This window comes from Vitis riparia, chromosome 7, assembly GCF_004353265.1.
Source record: "Vitis riparia cultivar Riparia Gloire de Montpellier isolate 1030 chromosome 7, EGFV_Vit.rip_1.0, whole genome shotgun sequence".
In the NCBI taxonomy this organism is placed as follows: domain Eukaryota; kingdom Viridiplantae; phylum Streptophyta; class Magnoliopsida; order Vitales; family Vitaceae; genus Vitis; species Vitis riparia.
The window spans coordinates 21,578,877-21,597,085 of record NC_048437.1 but is presented as its reverse complement, the minus strand read 5'-3'; the positions used below and the strand labels follow the sequence as shown (position 1 = coordinate 21,597,085).

At 32.1% G+C, this 18,209-nt stretch overlaps 1 long non-coding RNA gene across 1 annotated transcript; it reads left to right on the top strand.

The window, feature by feature from the left end:
* The first annotated feature begins 11 nt into the window (after positions 1-11).
* LOC117919189 lies at positions 12-604 on the top strand. The gene is made up of 2 exons (XR_004652042.1): positions 12-129; positions 213-604. It is a non-coding gene; the product is annotated as an uncharacterized LOC117919189 (long non-coding RNA).
* The last annotated feature ends 17,605 nt before the right edge of the window (positions 605-18,209 follow it).

Here is an 18,209-nt window from a genome sequence, read left to right as displayed (position 1 = left end):
TTAGAATCTCAAGGCATTCAAGCCCAGGTTGTGGGGAGTGGGAGAGATGCTATAGATCTCTTAGCCTCTGGGGTGAACTTTGATCTCATTATCATAGCTATGGTGCTCCCGATCATGAACGGGGTTGAGGTAAGCCTATCAACTTGCAATGTGTGGCTATACGTGTAGTGTGTTGTGTAGTATCCCGATCATGTGTTATTCTTTGATGATAGACCACTAGGCAAATTCGAGCAATGGGCATTCGTAGCAAAATGTTGGGCGTTACTGCTTGCTCATATGAAAGGGAGAGACGAGCGTTTTTGGATGCTGGTGTGGATGAGTTTATTGAGAAGCCGCTTACTCCTCAAAAGTTGGCATCTGTTTTGAGAGAGATCAGAAATGCTTGAAAGAAAGGTGGACCCAATAGAAGACCCGATTAAGTTCTGCTAAGTCATGTCTTGCTGTCTATTTTTCTCTCTCTTCTATTTTTTTCTCCCTGAAGTTGATGTACTATTGTCACTAGACAAACAAAGAATATTTATAGTGACAATTGTAATAATAATAATATTAGAAAATTGGGTCCTCTAACTTTAATGAGAAAGTGTTAGTGGTTAGTTTGTTTGAAGTTATACTTGTAACATTATTAGCTATTAGCTTTAATTATAAAATATTGAGCCTTAATCACCTTGGATTTGAAAATCCTCTTCAATTATACCAAAGTTTTCAAAAGGTCTTAGTTTGGTAATAAATCAAGTTATTGTACTATTATGTTACCAAGCCATGGAAGGAAGATTCTAAGACTCATACCTTATGACTCTCATGTAATAAAAAATCTTTATTCTTCTTATATTAGGTTTATTGTCAACAATTAACAAAGTTAGCATATAAGCTGCAATGTTCACCGCCAGAGTTTTGATCCTTAATCCCTTTGGGAATTGTTTTAGTGGGCCCCACCCTTCGCCCTCTCGCCTTATTTCCTTGAGAGGGTTCGTCCTACATACTTCCTTTATAGTCTTTTTTATTTCCTGCTCATACATACCTGATTGAGTTAATATGCTTTGGGCTTTGATTTGCTTTGCAGATAAAATCTCTTTTGTTGGAGTTGGGTTTGGGTGCCCAAGTGGGCTGACCTGACCCGACCCAAATAAATGAAAATGGGAGAGCAGTTTCTAGGAGTTTTAAAACTACCCAGAAACTATCACTATTAAAAGTAAAATAAAAAAAGTGTTTTTTAATTATCTCTCTCTCTCTCTCTAAGTGAAAATTCTCTCGATGAGAATTCTCTCCCTGAGAAACTAGAGAGAGATATTTAGGCTTTTCTCTCCGGGAAATAAAAGAGTAAGAATATAATTCTTCCAAAAAAAACAAAAAGGTCCTCTCTTGAAGTTATACCTAGTTTTCTCCGTGAAACGAAGGTCAAGGGTCTTGTGCTGTGAGAAACGGAGGATTCTCGTATTTGTAGTTCCATTCATGACTTGAGGCAACAAATTTGGCTAGTGAAACAACCAATCTAGATCTTGGAGCATTTCAGAAGGTAACCGGGAAGCCTTATTATTCATCATTGGTATCAAAGCCCTATTAGGTTGTTTTCTAGCTTTTGTTTTTGTTTTTTGTTTTTTTTTTTTGTTTTTTCTCTGTTTCAAAAGAAGAAGAATGTTTTCGTTTTCTTTGAAAAAGAAATAAGTAGAGAAAGAAATGTTTTCTGGTTATGGTTCCAGAAAAACACAATTCCTTTTGTTTGACTCTATTCTACAAAAATAATAAAAAATAAATAAATAAATAAAAATTTGGGATGATATGATTTTGGATATTGTTCTAGATAAAAAAAAAAAAAAAAAGGAAAAAGATAAAAGCCACTTTAAGAAAAAATAGGTGCAAAGTGCACCCACTCTAGGAGTCTTAGACGAAATTCAAATGGTCAATAAAAAAAAAAAAAAGGAAAAGACAAGAGCCACAATTTCTGGTTATGATTCTAGAAAAACCCTTCTCCAAGACAAATAAAGTAGAATATTTTTTTATGGGATTTTTTTTTTTTGAAAAAGTAATAATAATACAAAAAAGTTAAATATGTTTTAATCTACTTATTAACATCAAAGTTGAATTAGTGTTGTTGGTTAGAACCTTTCTCATGCTCACTTGAGACCCAAGTTCGAGCTTTGAGGAAAGGAAAAAAGGAAGGAGAGTCTTAAATATGAGTATTCGTTACTCAGTGAAAAAATAAAAAAGGAGAAGGGATTGCCCATGAAGAGGCTTGATCCCTTGACCATAGTTATAAGAGTCTTGTACTCTACCAACTAGATTAGATATATATATATATATATATTTCATAAAAGACTATGGTTATTTTTTAGCTTCAAGTGAGAAGATTAGTTCTTTTTTTACATGTTACTTTTTTATGCTTTATACATGTAATGTAAATATCTTATATACAAGATATGACATGAATATTTATCGTTTGATAAATGAGTGTGTCTTTTATGTACATGCATGTCTTCAATTCTTTTGTATATGTTATTGATACGTGCTAGTTATATAATATATTTTTTATGGAGTGGGATGTTTTAGTCTAAAAATAAATTTAAGTAATTTCTTGCCTAAAATTAGAAATACTTGCATAGATTATTTCTAATTTGTAATAATTAAAATTGTATATAGGAGCTGATTGGGAACATAGTGAACTTTTGTTTCTATTGCAATTTAAGGTTATTACACATTAGAAGATGATTAGAGCAAGTAAAAGTATCAATATTCATAAAAGTACCGATTAATAAGATTGTGGAATATCTCTAAGTAGTTGAATATATCAACTACAACTAGGAACATCATAGTATAATTAAACAAAGGTGAGAAACTGAATGGCGATAATTACATGATAAGAGTGTCAAGACCTTTAATGATATAGTTTGCCATCTTGAATTGGAAGTCAAGCGACTTATGGTGGCTAGGCCTAATGAACAAGCTCATGTAGCTGAATCCAGTTCTTGCAAAAACTTCCAACTTTAAGCATAATAGAAAATTCTTTAAGAAAAATAAGAGATTTGATGATGCTTCAAAGAAAGAAAAAATTGAGACACACAAGAAGTTTAAGTGTGCTAAGAAGGATAAGAGCAAGTTCAAATGCTATAATTATGACAACTAAGGTCACTTTACTCGTGAGTGCACTCAGTCAAACTAGACTTAGTTCCCACTAACCATATAGCTAGAGACCAAGGAGTATATGTAAAGATTCGATGAATTAGTTTCGGTACAAGATGAATCTATGTAGGAAACAACTTTAAAGTTGAGGTTAAGGGTAATGGAATGTGTAAATTGGAGTTGCGTAGAGGATGTACCCTATTCCTACATAATGTTCTTTATGCTCCAAATATTCGATGAAATTTGGTCTCTATGTTAGTCCTTCTTGGTTTAGGTTTCAATTTGAATTTTCATGATTCGGTAATGGAGTTGTATTTGGGAACAACATACCATGGTTCTGGATTTGTTCTGAATGGTTTTATGGTTCTTAATATTGATAATTTCGTACTGTCTAATACTAATGATAGTTATTATTCGTTGATGACTACTTCTAGAAATACATGGGATAATGTGATCATATGACATGCTAGACTTGGGCATATTGGACAAGAAAGATTGAATAGACTAGTTAGAGAAAATCTACTAGGTCAATTCACTAAAATTGATATGCCAACTTGTGAATATTGCCTAGCTGGTAAGACAATAAGAAAATCATTTGGAAAAGGAACTAGAGCTGAAATACCATTACAACCGATCCATTCTGACATCTATGGCCCTATGAGTATTAGAGCAAGGCATGACGCCTTATATTTCATCACATTTATAGATGACTTTACTCGTTACGGTCATGTTTATATGCTTTCTCATAAGTCAGAAGTATTAGATTGCTTTAAACACTACATTAATTTAGTTGAGAATAAGTTGGATAAAAAGATTAAAACATAAAGAACAGATTAGGGTAGAGAATATCTATCAAAACAATTTAAAGATTTATGTGATGAAAGGGTATTGGTACACAATAGACTATTCCAAGGACTCCACAACAAAATGTTGTTGCTAAGAGGAGGAATAGAATGTTGTTACACATGGTTAGATCAATGGTGGCTCAATCCATTCCTCCTATTTCATATTGGGGAGATGCATTGTTGACTACTTCTCATGTACTTAACCAAGTACCCTCAAAGTTTGTTTCATATACTCCATATGAGTTATGGGATAACTAAAAGCCTGATCCTAGCAATTTGTGACCTTGGAGGTCAGTGACATATGTTCACAATCTTTCTCATAAATATGGAAAATTAGGTCATAGAGGAAGGAAATGTATCTTTATAAGATACAGTGAACACTCCAAAGGGTATGTGTTCATAGGTGAGCATGAAGATGGAATAGTAACTGAATTAGAATCACGAGATGTCACTTTCTTAGAGGACGATTTCCCACATATGGGTAAGATTGATAGGGATTTACATCTTTATGAAATGATGGATCCTTACATAATATCCATACTCGAATAGCAATTGATGCTTGAATCGAGTGGGAGTGAACTAGTAGTACTTGTAGCAAGTACAGTAAAAGAGTCAATGTTGAGAAAAAATTCTCGATAAATTATTCCTCGACAATGATTTGAGATTGAAGGGGAAGTTCATAGTCACACAATATGATGATGTTGAGCCTAAGCCGGTTCAAAAGACTCTTACTTGTCCAGCTAAGGATGAATGGAGAAAAATAATGGAAGATGAATTGGAGTGGATGTGAAAGAATCAAGTCTAGGACTTGGTTGATCTGCCTTCAGATTGAAAAGCTATTGGGAACAAATGGGTTCTTAAATAAAATGAAAGGCAGATGGATCCATTGAAAATTATAAAGCTCAATTAGTGGCTAAAGGGAATACCCAACAAGAGGGTATAGACTATGAGGAAACCATCTATCCAGTAGTTAGGTTTACCTCAATTCGCCTCATTCTAGCTATAGTAGCTCATATAGATTTAGAGTTACACTAAATGGATGTTAAGACAATTTTCCTTAATGGAGAGTTGAATGAAGAAATCTATATGGAAAAACTAGTGGATTTCATTATCCAAGGCCAATAGCACAAAGTGTGCAAGTTAAATTAATTGATTTATGGCCTTAAAATTATCGTCCAGGCAATGGTATTTAAGATTTCATTGTGCAATAGCTTCGTATGTTTTCACAATGGTTGATGAAGACCATTGTGTTTATATTAAGCAAAATAAAAATAAATATCTATTATTATCTTTATACATGGATGATATACTTATAGCTAGAAATGATTTGGAGTTTGTATAAACCATTTAAAGATGGTTGTCATCTACTTTTGAGATGAAAGATATGGGAGAAGCATTTTACATTTTTGGAGTAAAAATCTATAGTGATTGTTCTTATAAACTAGTGACTCTTTTACAAGAGCACTATATTAAGAATATCCTTGAATGATTTAATATTCAAGATTGCAATCCCATTGACACTTCATTTGCAAGAGGTGAAAACCTAAGTAAAGAAATGGGTCCAAAGACTCCAAAAGAAAAAAGAAAAATAACTAATGTTCCCTATTTTAGTGTTTATGGGTGTCTAATGTATGCTGCGATGTGTTCAAGACTATATATATATATCTACTATGTTGTTGGGATGGTGAATCGTTACCAAGAAAATCCTAGAATAATGCATTGGAAAACAGTAAAGAGAATTCTTCGGTATCTAATAGGCATTGTGGACTATTCCTTTTGTTATCAAGGCAAAAAATTGTGCTTGTGGGTTACTCACATGCCGTTTGGGTAGGTGATCCAACACAAATCAACATCTAGATAAATTCTTGCTTAATAATGGTGCCAGATTATGGAAAAGCAAGAAAAAAACTTGTATAGCTTTGTCAACCATCGAAGGTAAATTTACTGTTCGTTCAGTTGTAATATAAGAAGTTGTATGGTTGAAAAGATTTTTGCAAGGCTTGGGAATAGTCAAGGATGTTTTTGAGCCAATGACAGTCTAAAGTGACAATCAATTTGAGACTATTTATGTAAATGGTCTAAATTATTATGGAAGAATTAAAAATCTAGATACCAAGAATAATTTTAAAAGAGATATTATTGCACGAAGAGAAAATGATCCTGAATATTTATCTATATGTGAAATGGTTGTCCATTCATGAAATCCATTCTAAGAAACATGTTTTTTGTACATGTAAAGTCATTGGGATTGCGTAGGTTATGATCTATGTGGATCATATGTCATGGATCATTATTGATTGGATATAAGATACTTTATACATGATAAAATGACATGAATATTTGTTATTCATATAATTGAATATGTAATTGGTACTTACATATATAAGTATGTCAATAGGAAGAGGTTGGCTCTCTCACACGAGCAACCACCCCAATCAATATGTTTATGAGTTAGGATGAGACACAATATACTGATGTTGATAAATGAGTGAAAAGTATACAATAGATGATGAGTGTTGTCTCGATTAAGTATCAAGATGAGGTCTATAATAAATGACATCTTGACCAAATGTAATCACCCATAATTACATTTGCATGTTTGAACCGGACTTGAGTTTTAGCATAAAAGGTTTAAGGAGAACCATAGATGCAAAACTCAAACAAGCTGCTAGTGTGAAGCTCTTAATTGAGGTCCGTATGGTGGTAGTTTGACATACACTCTCCAAGTGAAAAGAAACCACCATAGCATGTATTTGCAATGAGAGCATACTACATGTGTTTGAAGGTGACTGATAAGGAAAGTGAGTGATTAATCCTTGCATCCTCACTATGTGAGATCCTTAGGGCTTATTACAATTATAATAGCCCATATTGTACTCTTTGTACTTTTAACTATGTTTTGAGGTGACAAATTAATGTTGCTACTTTGGTATGTTTCTGACGGGAATGAAATAATTTATCCTTATGTGACATATTGGGCAAGTAGTTAATTTGGATCTAAAAGGCATGAGCTCATAAGGAAGACTTTTTTGAGTTACATTGATAAAGATGTGTTCATGGTCAATCAATTATATTGCTTTTGTAGTTGATATAATTATGAATGCATTTATAATGTTGGATGGTATACAACTTTGAAGGATTAAGTGTATACATTAAAATGTAAGTAAATAAGTATGGGGTACGACGAGACATGATTATTATTGTTCATTCATAATTTTTTGGGGTTGAGCTAATATGTATCCCTAATAGGTGCATAAGTTTATAGCTCCCAAATTGCAGGTGTTCACACATAGTCACATGACCCATTTGCCTATATGAATGACCTTCAAAAGTGGAATAGAATGGACTTGGATGAGTGATCAGTCTAGTTTAGCCTATCTTGTGTAAGTGGGAGATGTTGGAGTTGGGTTTGGGTGCCCAAGTGGGCTGACCCGACCCGACCCAAATAAATGAGAAAATGGGGAAGCGGTTTATGAGAGTTTTAAAACTACCTAGAAATTGTCACTATTAAAAATAAAACAAAAAAGTTTTTTTTTAATTATCTTTCTCTCTCTCTGAGTGAAAACTCTCTCGGTGAGAATTCTCTCCCTAAAAAACCAGAGAGAGATATTTTGGCTTCTCTCTCCATGAAAACCATAAAGAGAAGAAATATGTTTTCTTCTATCTCTAGGAAACAAAAGATTAAGAATATAATTCTTCTAAAAAAAAAAACAAAAAGGTCCTCTCTTGAAGTTATTCCTAGTTTTTTCCATGAAACGAAGGTCAAAGCTCTTGTGCTGTGAGAAACGAATGGTTCTTGTATTTGTAGTTCCATTCATGACTTGAGGCAACAAATTTGGCTAGTGAAACAACCAATCTGGATCTTGGAGCATTTCAGAAGGTAACCTGGAAGCCTTATTATTCATCATCTTTGATGAGACTTATGTAGTGTGTATCCAAGCACACCCATGGTTGGTGGAGTACTTGTTGAGGCAAAAGGGCCCACTAAGTGCTAACCAAGGGTTAAGACGATAAAGAGTAAGATTAACCCCCATATATATATATATATATATATATGTATTAGAACTCAATAATTCAAATAAATACTTAATGGGCTATTAGATGAGGAATTTGCTAATACATAATTTGAAATAACAAAATAAAATCTAATAAAAAAATTTGAAAATCTTGAATGTTTTCTTACAAATTAATTTTGAAAAAGCAAGGTAGCTTTAATTTTGAAATAATCTCATAATATAGTTAACTGAAGCCTAAGAGAATGGATGAATGAGACTATATTTTAAAAATAATAAATATTGAACAATTTTTAGCAATCAATTAATAAGCATATGCTATTAACTATTAATAGCAAGATAAATCAAATGAAATAAGTAAAATAGTGAAAAAAATATATCAAATACCCAAAACTAAAATATATAACATTCTCCTCTCTAGTTATATCCACCCCCTTGTCCTTGTACCAATATTAATTCATAGACACATATGTTTCCATTTTTAACCCAAAACCAATAATGATAACCTAATGCTAAGAAAGCTCCGCAACATAGAGGACTAATTATCACCCAATTAGAGGACCAAGCCTTATGCACCCAACCTAGGCTACAAACCCCAAACAAGAAATCTTTATACTAAACACAAGATAAGCAATCAATTTTGGATCTATCAAGCAACCAAGCCTTCTTTAATGCTTTTTAGTCTCCAATTTGAAAGGTTTCACCCTTGTGTAATACATGCTCAATGCACTCCTATACAAGATAGGTTTAGTGACTTTTAAGTGTACTCAATCTTACACAAGAGAATAAATAAACTTACATGTAAAGGAAGAACACTTTTTAGGTTTTTATTGGTGATGATGGTGAATCTTTTTTCAAAAACGAGTTAAAAAAACCCTTTTAGTTAGGCAAAAAGGCCCCATAAGTCATAAATGAAGTATTAAATGCTCCTAAGTCTACATTTTATCACTTAATTCATTTTAAAGTTACTCAAATATATGCAAAATTATACCTTTGAGCATTGGAACGAAGCCTAAAAAAGCTTGATCAAATCGTCCATAACTTAAATTGGAACACATAGCTTGTTGGAAGTCTTCAACCTTCAACATTCACATGTACATGACTTAACCTTAAGGTCTCCAAGGTTATGAGATTACCGACTTTATAGGCTCTATTACTTTAACAATGTTTATTTTTTATCATATTTTTGACAAAATTCTAAAAGAAAAATTACATAAACAAAATATAAAGAGTAAAATTTAGGAATAAGTTGAAATAAAAAAACAAAAAAAATCTCAAAATCATAAGGGTTTTGAGCATAAGAGATTTTCTTGAAAGTAATTACATTGTAAAATAAAAATAGTACAAGATAAGTACAAACAAAGGTAGAATTTAGGGTTATTTAATTAAAAGGCTCACTAAAAACCCAAAATTTGAAATTTAACCCTTAATCCTATTTTGGTCTAATTTGGACAAAAATACCCCTCATTATTTTCTTGTAAAAATAACCCTCTCTTTTAAACCCTACATGTAAATACTTGAAATGATAAAGGACATTTATGTAAAAAATGGGTTATTTTCAAGCAAAATATGGAAGGGTTTAGATTAAGAATATTATATAGAAACTTTGATAGGATTTCTCTTAAAGCATGAGCATCTCCTAAATACAAAAAGCATTATATACATAATTTTATCTCAACATGATTCCATCTATCTCAAAAAAAAAAAAAAGCCCTAATAAATATTCATTTTTGTTAACAATAAGTCATCTATGATAATATGCAATAATAATCGAGGAAAACAATCCATAGCATCAAAATATATCTATAATATATGCAATGAGAGCATTCATAATATAGTATCCAAACAAAGTCACTAACTATATGTGTTGAGACGCACGTTATCTTCCTTTTTGTCATAAAGTGTACAAATGAATTCATATAAGAACTCTATCAACTGCAAGCAAATATCCTGAGAAGCATAAATAAAATGTCCAATAATAAATAAAAAGAAATACATAATTAGCAACTCACATGAAATATCTTTGCATATTTTGAATAATTTCATAAAAAACATTATATAGAAATATGGGAAGGTTAGATTAGAATATTATATAGAAACTTTGATAGGATTTCTCTTAAAGTATGAGCATTCTTAAATACAAAAAACGTTATATGCATAGTTTTTTCTCAACATGATTCCATTTATCCAAATAAAAAAACCTATAAATATTCAATTTTTTGTTAACAATATGTCATCTATGATAATATGTAGCAATAATCAAGGAAAAACAATCCATAGCATCAAATATATCTATAAATATATGCAATGAGAGCATTCATAATATAGTGTCCCAAACAAAGTCACCAACCAAAATGTGTTTGAGATGCACGTCGTCTTCCTTTTTGTCATAAAGTGTACAAATGAATTCATATAAAAAACTCTATCAACTGCAAGCAAATATCTTAAGAATGCATAAATAAAGTCCAATAATATATAAATCAAAAGAAATACATAATTAGCAACTCAACATGAAATATCTTTGCATATTTTGAATAATTTCATAAAAATTCAATATTGCACTTTAAAACATAAAAAAAAAGGAATATAAAGTAATACACAACACCAAATCAATTTTCTAATTAAGTTCACAAACACCAAATCAAAATGTTGACAAATTGTTTTTCAATGGGGATGTACCATAAGGTAATCACTTAATTCTCTAAGAAAATGATGTCTATATCTATATGTTTGGTTTAGGAATGTGAGATAAGATTTTTGGAAATATTTATGGTGTTACTATTATCGCAAAATAAGCTCAGGATGTCTTGCTTTATACTATAATTTTTTATGGCACTCATACCTTTCACTATGCAATTAGATTGTCTTTGAGTGACTAAGAGTTGTGAGATGCACTAACTAGTAAAAAGGCCTTCACCATTAGGAAACACCATAGGATGTGAAGTAGTCATGTGTAAAGGTGATGACCACTTTACATGGAAGCATCCCGTCTCTTTGGAGGTGTGTAGAGGTTGCATACACCAATGGTATGATTGCTTTTACTAGGGATCCATTTCAACCTACTTTTTATTTATTTATTTTTATTTTGAAAACCACCATTGACCTTGTAAGTGAACTTAGACCCTTTCATTAGGATTCCTTTCCCACACATGGTGCATCTGTGAACTTTCAGAGCTGCCTTGGTCATAAATTTGGTCTAGTATTTCCTCTTTATGGTCTCTTATTGGGGTACTAAGAGATTAGTACAAGTTTGAGTTTCAGTTGGGCCACATTTCTATGTTGTGATTGGTTGGTTTTGTTCTTTTGAGTTTCTTTGTGTTGTGTCTTATCTCGTACCTCCCTAACTCGTAGGATTGTTGTTTATCTCGATTTGGATTCAACTTCTTAAATCAAAGTTGGGAGTAGATTGACTAGAGTTAGATATGGATCCTTAGCATGTTATAGTTGATCAATTTGCCGAACCATGACCTTGATTCAGGAGGTGTTATAGGATTGAGTTAGAGAATTGATGAGCTATATTAGATGTCGCACATTGCTTAAGTACGTAATATCCAAATTCTCTTCATGTGCTTGCTCTACAACTCATAAATTAGGTGTGCAATACCTCCTATCTTGTTTATTCCCCAATTTCTCCTTGCTCAATCTCTTCAATGGTAGATGGCTTTAAAGGTGTGATGTCCTTAAGATTGAATCTTCCAATGAATGCTTTAGTCTTTGTCCATTAACTTTGAATTTTTCCCCATTCTTAAGATTTAAAATGTCAATAGCTCCATATGGGAAGACTTAAGTATCCTAAGGGTCTGTTTCATTGCTTCTCAATTTCCATAGAAGAAGTGGAGTCTTGGGTATAGAGTAAGACTTACTAGAAAGGTAAACTCTCTTTTTATGATGTGTTTATCATGAAAGGCCTTAGTCTTTACATTAAAAATTTGAGCATAGTGGTAAGCATCCTCCTGATTTCATCCGGCTCATTTAGGTGAAATTTCTTTGCTCTCTTGCCCCATCTATTTAAAATTTAGTTTCTTAATGGCCTATAGGCTTTGTGCTCCAACTCTACAAGTAGACACATGATTTCCCATAGGCCAACTTAAAGGGGGATATCCTAGAATAGTTTTGTAGGTAGTTCTAAAAGCCTACAATGCATCATTCAAATGTCTTAACTAGTTCTTCCTAGTTATCCCCACTACTTTCATAGGATTCTCTTAATTTCTATGTTATTCAACTTTACTTGACCATTTGTTTGAGGATGATAGGTGTAGATACCCTGTGAACCACCCATACTTGGATAGTAATGACTTCAAAAGCTTATTGTAGAAATAACTCCTAACATCATTGATAACACTCTCGACACTCCAAACTTGTAGAAAATGTTAGCTTTAACAATTTTTTTACAACTTGAGCATATTGGTTCTGGTGGGGATGGATTCTATCAACTTATACACAAATTCTACGCCACTAAAATGTACTAGCAACCTTAGAAGTAGGAAAGTTCTATAAAATTTGTTTTCCACTATAAAATTTTTTAATGGTTGTAACAAGGTTCAGAGGCATCTTGTGTCTTTAAGATAAAACTTTATTTTATTTATTATTTATTTATTTACATTTTTCACAAGTTTGTAGAAAACATAGAATCCTTAAAAATTCTAGGCCAATATAAACTTGAGAGAAGAATCTTTAAGGTTGTCTTTGTAACTGAGAAGTGCCCTTACATGCTCCAGAGTGGCACATTAACATAATATCTCTTATTTCCTCATTGGGCACACATTTCTTAATGACTGGTTAGGGCAATATTTAAACAAAAATGGATCTTCCTAGAAGAAATTCTTAACCTCACTTTTTTTATTTATTTATCCATAGTGTCTAATGGTTAGGTATTTTACCTATGCTAGGTAATTAACATGTCAGCAAACCATGGCATGGTACCTACAACTATGAGAGAGTCATTTGGAAGACATTCAACATAGGCAATGGTTCAAGTGGAGGTAATCCTAGAAGGTGATTAGCTACTGTGTTTTGTACCTCATTCTTGTCCTTGACAAGAAGATTGAACTCTTGTAAAAGGAGGATCCACTAATTAGTCTGACTTTTGCATCTTTACTTGAAAATAGGCATTTCGTTGTTGAATGGTCATAAATACCACAAATGAGGACCAATTAGGTAACTCCTAATTTTTTCTAAAACAATCACCACTACCGAAATTTCTTTTTGTCATTGAGTATTGATTTGTGCATCATTTAAGTTTGCTAGCATAATGGATTACATGAGGAATTCCTTTCTCTTTTCGCCTAACATAGCTCCTATAAACTAGGTCACTCGCATCACACATTATCTCAAGGAGAGGCTCCAATCTGGTGGTTGCCCACAGGTGCAGTGGTTAAGAGCTCTTATGCTTCTAAAAAACATGCTCATAGGATTTCATCTAAACCAACTCTTTATCCTTAGCTAAAGCTTAAACAAGCTTTATCTATCTTGTTGAATTTTGGATGAATCTTTTAGTAGGACCCAAAATGGCCTAGAAATGATTGATATTAGTGACATTCTTAGGAGTGGGTAGGTTATGATGATCTCTACTTTGGTTTTATCTACTTCTATTCCATTTTAGAGATGACATGTCCTAAAACTATACCCGAAGGCACCATAAATTGGCATTTATCTTAATTTAACACTAGATTAGTCTCTTTACACCTGATAAAAACTTTCTCTAAGTGTCTTATACATTCGTTAAGAGATCACATGGACTGGATGATGCATAATTGGTTGTCCTTTTCTTATGTCACTTAGTGAAACATCATACAGGTGGTTTGCATCAGTTGAGTTTTTGAGACTTCGTACTTAAGAGGATTACAACCCATGGTTTTTGACACAAATTGCTTTCAATGTTGATATTGATGTTCTAGGCAATAGTTAGAGGCCATGAGATAGAAGCAAATGAGATTATTTCTTCATTTTTCAGTCGTTGGAGGGTAAAATGGCTAGTATGGTATATCGATCCAAGGTCTAGGATCAGATTGACATGTTTATTTGGAAACATCAATTGAGGTTTGCTAGACACCTTGTGGGTGTTCATTTCCAAGATTTTAGGAGTTAGGTTAAGGCTACCTTTAGTATTGAAAAGGGAATTCTAGATGTTTATGGACAGATACTACTATTTTCCAAGATTGTAAAGGGAAAAAAAACTTGTTGGATCACTCGAGAGTTAAAAGAGGTCAACACATCAATCATCAGCATTAGAGGCCTACTCATCATTCATATCATAGGCCTTTTATAGTCAGAGCTCGCTTCCTCATCCATAATATCAATAGTAGTCATCTTTCATTCAATATCCTTTCATTGCTCAAAAAGTATTCAACCATGACCACCATATTCGAATTCATTGCTCCTTAGTCACCCATACCATATGTTCAAAGGCCATGAGACAGTATACACCATTGGGTATGACTATAATTCAAGCTTTTGAAAAGCTTTGAGATGCTAGCTTGATTTTCCTTTGGCACCATGTCCCTTACAATCCGTTTCTCATAATTTTCATCTACATGAGCATTGTTCATATCATCAGACTCAGGACATGATACTGAGCATTGCATTGCACTCCACAATGTGATATAGGACTTGATTGATTCTGGTGCAATCAACTTGTTTGGCACTAGTGTGATTGCCAATCCACTTCTACACATTCTACCAGACGATTCTTCCTTGTACTAGTCTTCAATAAATCATTATGGATGTGAGCGATATTGGAGATCATGTGACCCTTTCAGATCTTTAGGTTGAGACCTTATTTCAACTGGCATGGGTAAATCACTTTGTAGTGTTTTAATACAAAACACTCCTTGGTTTGGATGTGGTCATCATTAGAGTCATCTTTGTTTTGTTGAGTCCAATTTTAGTCTAATGTTGTAATCTGTAGTCCTTGTTGAGGGTCTAACTATTTATAGTCCTTTACTTTTCACATATGATGTACTTATTGATTCAGTTAGTGATACATTTTTTTTCTTATGAGCATGTGTTCTTATGAGCATGTTTTTTTTTATCTCCTATGTTGATATGTATTAGAATTTTGATATGAGACATCATTTCACTTGCACATCATGATATTGAGGCCTGACCCATCATAGATTAGAGGATTGACTTAGGGAGTTAAGATTGTGACTTTTTTTTTCCTTATAATTAGAGCAATACCTTATCCCATTCTATCTTTTTACATCTTGTTAACTCATGACTATCTATCATGAGCCTGGTATGACACCACCCCTTGGCACCACTGTATGACCTTTCCATCCTTGCATATTCTAGCTTAGTAAAATATTACTATCCATTCTTTGATATGATTAGGTAGAGTCTGAGAGGATTGGACTTGAGGTGAGTTTTGTATTATGATGATGGATGGCTTATGATGAAAGTAGTGGTTTGATTGCTCTATGAGTTTGATGACTACTCTTTTGTTAAAAGGAACATCATTAGGGTTGATACAATGTATCCAAATTGAGTCCTTGTACATGACTCAAGAGAGTTGGGGTGGTTATAAAGGTTGATTTCTTGAGGTGATGACGAGTGGCTTGTGATGAGGGAGTGGTTTGATTGCTTGATGAGATTGTTGACTATTTGATGGTTGAGATGGGCAGAGAGGCTATATAGAGTACTTAGAATGACCTTATACATGATTCCAAAGGAGTTGAGATAGCTTATTGGATAGATATCGGTCTTTAGTGTTGACCATGTGAGAGTTTGAGAGCATGATGTTTGAGGTTGTGGCCAAAGGATGGGTGGCCATCATGAATTTATGTTGATTTATATCTCTTTGATTTTGTATTTTTGATTAATGAATGATTGTAAGTTCACTTTGCACAACTCATGCACACATGGCACTTAGAAATGATCATATGTTTAGGTTTAATTAGGAACTTGTTTAAAACACTTTTGATTTTGATTTGGCACCTAAATTAGGCCCCAATTAGTCACTTATATGGCTGCACATTTGTTCCATGCATTAGGTTACATTTAGCTCTTGTTTAGGACACTTTTGATTATTAATTTGATGTACAATTGGCTTTTATTTTATATACATTCTTATGTCACATGATCAACTTGTTTGGGCACTTATTTAGGTCATTTTGAGACATATAATTAGCTTATTTAGGTTTTCTTTTGGTTATAAATTAGTCTTAAGTACAGATGCACACTAGGCACTTATTTAGGACGCTTGAAGTTCACATTAACATGCTAAATTTCACACACCACACACACACCAACACACACCTTTTTCTTGTTTATTTGATGTTTGATATTTCATATGTTTTAATGTTTTTTTTTAATTTTAATTTTTTTTAATAAATCAATTCTCCAATCCTTTTTAAATTTATCTTAAATCATTGAGTATGAAAAGTAGTTTTTCAAAAGGCTATGCTGCCTATTTCATTTGGTATGTACCTTTCCATTGATTTTCAAATGAATTTTGATTTTGAGACACATGAAATAAAATCATGGCTCCATATCAATTAGGTAATTCCTTGCCTTAGTGAGATTATCCATGACCATTTGAGGTTAAGGAAGCATAAATAATTTTCATGGACATTAATTGGGGAAGTGGTAAGTCCTATATTCAAGTTTTTCAAGAACAAATGCTCTATTACCTATTTGTGTGATTTGTTGAACCTTTAAAACGAAAAATTAGATTTGGATCATTTAAGAGTCTTCTAAAATTTTCTTATGATTGAATAATGTTATAAAATTCCTAAATATGTTAGTGGAATTTTGTTTGAGTCCAAAATCATTTCACAATTAACAAATATAAATCAATATTTACATAAGTCCATTTTCTACTCTATTCTAGACACTCAGAATTGTTCTACCAAATTAAATTACTCAATGACCTCTTTAATTCATTTTGATATTTTTTTCTTAATTTATACTTCTTTAATTTAATTTTAGACACCTAAAATACTCATAACTGATTTCCAGGTAGGAGTTATGATTTTTCTTTTTTGCATTCATTGCATAGGTCCTTTTATGAAGCTAGAAAGTGTTTATTTATTTTTAAATATATTATGTGTATGACCATGCTTTGAATTTATTTTTATTGTCAATAAACATATTAAATAAGTTTTTATTTTATTTTAAATTTTGGTATAATTTTATCACATCTTTAAGTTAGTCAAATAAATCAATCTTTGAATGCCATGAAAATATGCTTTGTTTTGGACAATTAGGAATTTATGAAAATTAGTACTAAATGGGATATCATTAAATAATTTGGTCTTTTGGATTATAATATACACACATAGGGGATGCTTCTAAAGTTTTTATTTTATTTTTTGTGATGAAATTCCACTTCTAGATATTTTGTTTAGGATTTATTTTGTAAACTCCTCTGTTTTGGTTGTATGTTGATTGTTCTATATAGTGTCCTTATTGTGATTTAATCTGGTACTAATTGGCATATACATAAATAATTTAAGCTTTTTGTATTGTGATCTATACATGTTGAAGATGTTTTTTTTATTTTTATTTTGATAAAATAACACCTCTAGAATTATTTTGTGAATACCTTATTATGTTTGTTTATGATATTTTGTATGTTTTTTATAATTATATCACTTTGTGCATGCTTATGAGCTCTTTTGAATATTGTTTCACATTGTAGATATATTATATACATTATTTAAACTTTCCATTAGATACAAGTTCTTCACTTGATATTTTATTTGGGCTAATTCTTGGTTGTGAACAAATGTTAGCTTATTTTGAATTGGTGAACATGATTATTATATCTAGTTTCCTTGTCATTTTTTTTCTTGATTTGAGATGTGCTATATATGGGATTAGTCTATGATTGTGAATTCATTATTATTATTTTGTGAATTAACTCAATTTTTATGAAAACACTTTATATATACCAAGGTATGCTTCGTTTTTTTTGCCTATTTTCTTGTCACCTTTAGTATGTATATTCTATTTTCATGATTGATCTATCTTGTTTTGCTTGATTTCTATGTTGTCTTATCCTTGTTTCTTGATTTGAGTGTTTCTTGATTATGATTTCATTATGGCTTTAACATATTCCTTGGTTCTTGGTATCCACTGATTTACATGTCAATTGTCATAGCTACCTTAATTTCATTAGTAGAGACTTGTTTTAGGGTTTAAGGGATGCTACCTTATGGTATCTTCCTAATAGGTAATCTGATCCCTGAAATTAAACTCGGTTGTTAAAAACATGATTTTCCAAATAAGGAATCAT